This window comes from Melitaea cinxia, chromosome 23 (assembly GCF_905220565.1).
Source record: "Melitaea cinxia chromosome 23, ilMelCinx1.1, whole genome shotgun sequence".
Classification (NCBI taxonomy): Eukaryota; Metazoa; Arthropoda; class Insecta; order Lepidoptera; family Nymphalidae; genus Melitaea; species Melitaea cinxia.
This window is the reverse complement of record NC_059416.1, coordinates 4,821,273-4,828,375: the sequence shown is the minus strand read 5'-3', so window position 1 is coordinate 4,828,375 and position 7,103 is coordinate 4,821,273.

Genomic DNA, 7,103 nt, shown 5'->3' with positions numbered 1-7,103 from the left:
GAATGATTATTTTTGCCCAGCTGTAATAACAACGAAAAGTCTTTGAAAAAACTGATTTATAATAAATAATATGAAATAGAGAATTTTAACCACAACCGCTAATACGCAATACAAGAATGCAAAACAAAACATTTATTTTTACACTTTCGATTGTCTTTATTAAAATTCAAAGCCCGTCTATGTGTTGACAAAAAGCTATTTAGGTCGAATATTAATAAAGTTTTCTCTATTGAAAAATAAAATTATTCCCAAAGGGTTTAATGAAAATATAAATATAAAAAATATATTAATATTAATGTCAATGGCCGCCATGGCGTAGCGTGGTGCCGGGGTAGGCATGGCCTCGGGAGCACACGAAAGGGAGCGACAAAATTACCACGATTTTTTCAAATGACAAAAAAATAAATCCAAATCACGTCCGCATTATTAAAATATCAAGTGATTAATGGACAACCTGTAATTAAAATTAGAATACTTATGTACGCACGTAAGATGTTATACCTACTTCATAGCTAACTTCACGATGCTAACTTCTTCTTCGTTGACTAGCTAACTTCAGGGTGTCAGTTTTTTTCGTGACGTTGCGTTGTACGCGCACATCACATAACGCGCCATAAAAATATAAATTCAAAAGTAACAAAATAGGGTAGAGGCAGCAAACTTTTAGTAGGCTGGTGGGTGGGTGATTCTTATATTGTTAATACATTTTTGTTATGCCCTACACAAGCCCAGGCAGAATAAGATTTTATAATAATCTTTCGTACAAACTTTTACTCTCAGGGGATTATCCCTATTCATTAGAGAATCAACTTTCAATAACTCTATCAAAGTTATCAATTTGTGAGTATTATATGAATTCTACGAGTATTGTAAATTATTACCCGACTGCAAAGGAAGGGTTATGATTTTCGCGGAAATCTTGTGTGTATATATGTAATATTCTTTATTACCTCATATCTCCAGAGCCGCTGAACGGATTTACATTATTGAGGTATCGTTAGATTTCTCTTAGTAGCCCAAGTGTTGTTACATAGGTAATATTAAAAAAATCAAACATGACGGCTGTGCGAAGCCATTGTAGTTAATGAAACAAAAAAAGTTTTTTTCGAATACAACAAAATGGGTATCAAATTAAAGTGCTCAATTCAAGGATTTCAAAAAGATATGATTATTATTACCGTAATATTAATAAAAAATACAATAAGAAAGTTTAAAGACGATCAATTTCGGGGTGTATCCTTTTGAATAAAAAAAAAGAATTATCAAATTCGGATTACTCTGTAAAAAGTTATTCATGATCTCTGGTCACCTTACTTACCACGGGAACAAAACACTGCTTACAAGTAGTATTATAATATAGCTGTGATCTTCTGTAAGATTGAAGTACTTCCCCAGTCGATCTGCTCCAATCTCCAAGCTGCTGTGTGGTTACGGTAATAAAAAATATAGGCACCCCCTCTCTTCCCGTGGATGGCGTAAGAGGCGACTAAGGGATAATACAGTTCCACTACTACCTTGGAACTGTTAAAGCCGATCGATGGCTGGATCGCGATGGTGGCAGCGTCTTCGGTGTAACAAAGCCAGCCCTGCGGTCACCGACCTGCCTGCCCAGCGTGGTGACTATGGTCAAAACACATCAGTTCACACGTCATAATATGAAATAAATGAAATATATTCAGTACTTGTTTATTTTTATTTTATATTTGCATAGTATAATTAGAAAAACAGCGAAATTTTAAGAATATTTAGTTGTGTTAAAAACCAGTAAGTACAATGTGAAAAAGTGGAAAAATATTACAAATATCGGATGTATGGTACGGTTTACTATTATTGTCATAACATCTCAACAACAAAACTGATTTTTAATAGTAAACCAAAAATGTCATTGTCGGAAAAAGAAGAAGTTTAAACATAGAGATTCAAAATATTAAGTCTTCAATTAAGTTTTTTTTTTTGAAAAATCTAAACACAATTATAAAACACTTAATAAATATTAATATAGATTATATATATTACTTGACAAACTAATAAACAATTAAATAAATAAAATATATACAACTTTTAATTATCATTAAACCAAAAACAATAACTGTTATTATTATATTAGGTACTCTGAAAGTTAGTAAAATGCATTATGAAGACAAACGGAGACATTAATCATATTAATTTTTTTAAATAGAAGTCGTCTTGTCTATAGAACTTCGTAAAAATAATGAATCATAAAACTTATTTTTGTTGTAAGGGGTCCATAAATTACGTGAGGTGTTTTTTTTTTAATTTTCTGTCCCCCCCCCCCCTGGTGAGATGTCGTAAGATTTTATTCAACCCCCTCCCCCAACCCCCAATCTCACGTGAGATTTTACAAAATGTGGGTTTCTTACGTAAACGCGTTGGATTGTTATTGTGAAAAGAAAAAAAAAATTGCTTCGTGCTTTTATTTACGACTAGTTAAGACTAGTAATCAGACACAATCAACAAATCAGACAGTCAGTAGATGTATAACGTCGAAGTATGAATGAAATTATTTTCTTTCGAACGAATTAGTGAATTATATTAATCGTATTACGATTAAATCTTAAGCATGTACAATCTGGATTAAATGGACCAAAATAGTATAATATTTTTTTGTTTCAATCAGAAAAAAATTGCGTGATATTTGCAGAGCCCCCTCTCTCCAACGTAAGATTAGATGTGACTCGACTCGACCCCCCCCCCCCAAACATCTCACGTATTTTAGGAACGCCCCTAATTTACATAACTACTGAGTGTCTTCAAAAAGTTTTTATAATTTTATTTGACTCATGTCTGCAATTGATCAATATAATTATAATATAAATCATATAAATGACTACGAATAAATGCTCTATTTACATAAAAATGTAATATTCTATTAATAAACTTTTTATAATACCTACTTATTAATATTTTACAATAATATATAAGTATACAATATGTTAAAAAAACAAACTACAGTGGACCTTATACAAAATGTTTTCGCAACTCATGTAATTCGTCGTTTCATTATATAACTATGAGTAATTAAAGGTTTACAAATTATTATAAATATTTGTACTCGAAGGTGTGAAAATCGTAGTTATACTAAGGATTTTTAACATCAAATTACGAACCAATAGATAATTATTTGCATAATTAAATAGTAAATACCTACTTTTCTGATTAGACAGATAGTAACTGAAATATTTTATAGAACTTTTTCATTCATTTTTACGATAAACGATTAAATTAATGAAAGAAAAAAATGTCTGGCCCCTCTAATGTAAATGGGATTTGTGCCGTTTAGTACGTAAGATAAGAGGATGAAGGAATTTTGGTATCTACAATGGTGAGGTTAAAGCTATCTCTTCACAGCCTTCGACTCTACGAGGAGTGTGTATAAGTATAATTCATGAATTAGCGTGATATGAATGCGTGAAATGATTTATAAGCTTACAGGGTTGTTTGATATAAAAACATAAGTCATCTTTCCATTCCATGGCCCATCCATAAATTACGTCACACGAATTGCTCAATTTTTTTACCCCCGTCCTAGTCACAGCTGGTCACATTAATTAGAGCTCCACTCATACCTAGTGTGACGTCACATATTTTGCAATTTTATAGATCAGTTTCGTTATTTTAATTTAAATTATTTTTCAATAAAATCAACATTAATTTAACATACCTACCTACGTATAAAAAAGTTATCAAAGATTTACAAAATAAAAGTTCGGCCAATAACACTACTACAGCAAGTGTCAAATTGCCAATAAAACAGTTCAAATTTTAATTTATTGTTAATTTTTAATATCTATAACGCTACAGCCTGTAATATCCCACTACTGGGCAAAGGCCTCTTTCTCCATGTAGGAGAAGGATCAGAGCTTAATCCACCACGCTGCTCCAATGCGGGTTGACGGATTTCAATATCTATGATGTTCAAATATTACGTTTTAATAGTTACAATTGGATATACCTATTACGTATATGTTGAAATGTGATGTAACAAATTTAGGACCCTCTCCACCCCTTGTCACGCTTCTTCGATCCCTTATAGTGTGTGTCGTAATTAATGATTGACTCTTTATTACAAACGATATTTAGGTATTCGATTTATGACTTTTCTTTTATTATATCGCAACCCAAAATGTATCGCATATAATTATTACTAACTATTAAGTCTGTTTATATATCAAATAACCCATACAAAATTTACTATATAAGTATGGGCAGATTTATAAACTTGTAAAGATTATAGTGGACTGACTATAAAGTATCTAAAAGCTAAACTTTCAACAATAATAGTTGAAACAAGACTGAAAGACGTAGTATGTTATAAATATTAGAAATGTTCTGAATAGGGACACGAAAAAAGTATCGATACTTTCTGGTATCGAGAACAAGGGAGAGTACATATTACTTTTTTTGATTTTAATCGACTGAAATTTAAGAACAATTGTTCAGTATTAAGTGTATAATACTTTAGAGCGACGACCTCTTTTGTGGAAGTCGAAGTATCAATACTTCTAGGTATCGAGTACTTTTGTGTTTGTACTCGATAGCTAGAAGTACCGATACTTTTATGAGTATGCTGTACGATACTTTTTTTTCGATACTACTCATGAGTACAGTATCGATACTCTGTATTCGATACCGTGTCCCTAGTTCTGAAAACATTACGTATAAATTACAAGCTTAGCATAATTATACAATATACATTCTTATGTTCTATTAAATGGCAGCACTAAAACTTATGCCTAGAAAATATTCCCGTTATTGTCGTGGGCTTATATGAAATCATTGAAACGGTATCTATATATTTTTTATTTTAATATTATATAGCATGCAAAATGATCTACTATACACATTGTTATACAGGTACTTGTTGAATATTTGTGTACGAGAAAAACAAACATGATACATTTTTTTTTAATGTTACCTCTATTTTTACATAAAAACCACTCCTTTTCATTATTTACCTCAATATAATTATAATAATACAAAATTGATTACTCTAGAACGGCTTAAAATAGTAACTTTTGTTTCTTTACATACTTAAATCATGTTATCTGGATTAATGCTTTATGTAAAATGAAATAAAATATAAGTACCAATAAATTATATAATCTGTCTGATTTAGCTGTTTGGGTCAGGCTTGATGTGTCAAAACAAGGTGTTAATAACTTTTACTCATCCCAAAAAATTCCGTATCCAATAAACATTTTTTTTTTAATTATTGTTAATTTTAACTGAGGTAGGGTACAACAGGAATTTCCGGCTCAAAATATGGAGCAGCCCGACCTTACAGATCAGAAGATCACAGCTAAATAATACTGTTTTCGAGCAGTATTGGGTTCCTGTTAGTGAGTAAGGTGACCAGAGCTCCTGGGGGAGGGGGGTTGGGTCGGCAACGAGCTTGCGATGCTTCTAGTGTTGCAGGCGTCTATAAGCTACAGTAATCTCTTACCATCAGGAGAGCCGTACACTTGTTTGCTAACCTAGTGATATAAAAAAAATCAAACAGATAATAAAGAATTTACGCAAGGTAGTCAGCAGGACTGCTGACTGGCTGTGCTGTGTGGCTACGGCACTAAAGAATTTAGCCACCCCCTCTCTTCCCGTGGGTGTCGTAAGAGGCGACTAAGGGATAACAAGGTTCCATAACCATCTTGGAAATTAAGAAGCCGACCGATGGCGGGGTAACCATCCAACTGCTGGCTTTGAAATACACAGGCCGAAGACGGGCAGCAGCGTCTTTGGTGCGACAAAGCCAGTACTGCGGTCACCAACCCGCCTGCCCAGCGTGGTGACTATGGGCAAAACACATGAGTTCACGTTATTTTTGACGTAAACTTGTGGAGGCCTATGTCCAGCAGTGGACTGTATAGGCTGTAATGATGATGATGATGAGTCAGCAGGACATTAAAAAATTTAGAAAATAAATAAAACACTAGCTACCAATAATAGCCATAAATGAACAAAGGAAAAAATAAAACAAAAAGAAATGGAAAAAAAACCTTTACTTTACAATAAATAATAACTAACAATGGCTAGTGTGGATAAAAAAAATACACTTTGTTCACATAATACCAGAAATTATTTGGTTTTAACATGGAACACAAGGATAATCTAGCAACAAAAATATTTTATTGCAAGATAACGCTTAAACAAGTAGATTTTAAAAATAAAAAAATATGTTTTTCAAAATTAAGAAAGGTTTCATATTTCATAAAAGTTTGACATTTAAGAACATATTCCTTAAAATAGCTATTACTTTCATAGAAGATATTTTGTTGTGCGTTTTCAGGTTTTATATTACCATTCAATAATAATTCACGATAAACAAAAACTATGGAGATACTTTATATTTCTTAACCATAATGTATAATTTTAAATTGTATTTTTCTAGAATTGCATTAAATAAATGCATCAAATTTTTTATAAGCACCAAATAATAATTTTAAAAAGTTATTAAATAACGTTAAGAAATATTGATTTAGGTTTGAATTCAAAATTTAAAAAACCAAGTTTACTTTGTAATAATATTACTTTTTCAAATATACATTTTATAATATAATACCAGTCAGTAAAAATAAAAAAAAATAAAAAAATTGTTATTCGAATGTCAAATAAAGAACTTTTCATAAAAAAAAGTTACCAGTGTTTCTAGTGTTGAAAAAACATTAACACAAATTTCATGTCATATATTAAAACATATTTTTTATATTCGTAACAATTACAATTTAGTGCTTATGTATTTTAAAAAGATCTATCATAAACTTAAGTTTACAGCCAGCTGTAGTTCTTTTAATAATAATAAAATATTAATTAGACCATTGCCATCAGACATCTTATCGTAACTATCGCTTACTATTCAATTATAGAAGCACTTTGGATTAATATCTTTTATACATTAAAATTACATACAAAACTAAATAAAATTATAATGTATGGGAGTTGAATGTGTAATTTAATAACGTATTACATAAATTGTTTTAATATTTATTCAGAATTTTCCCAGAAAAAGTTTCATTACAAAGTACTGTAATTTATTTTGACAATAAAATTGTTTTCCAAAACTCAGTTACATTTTTATGTGGCTTCAC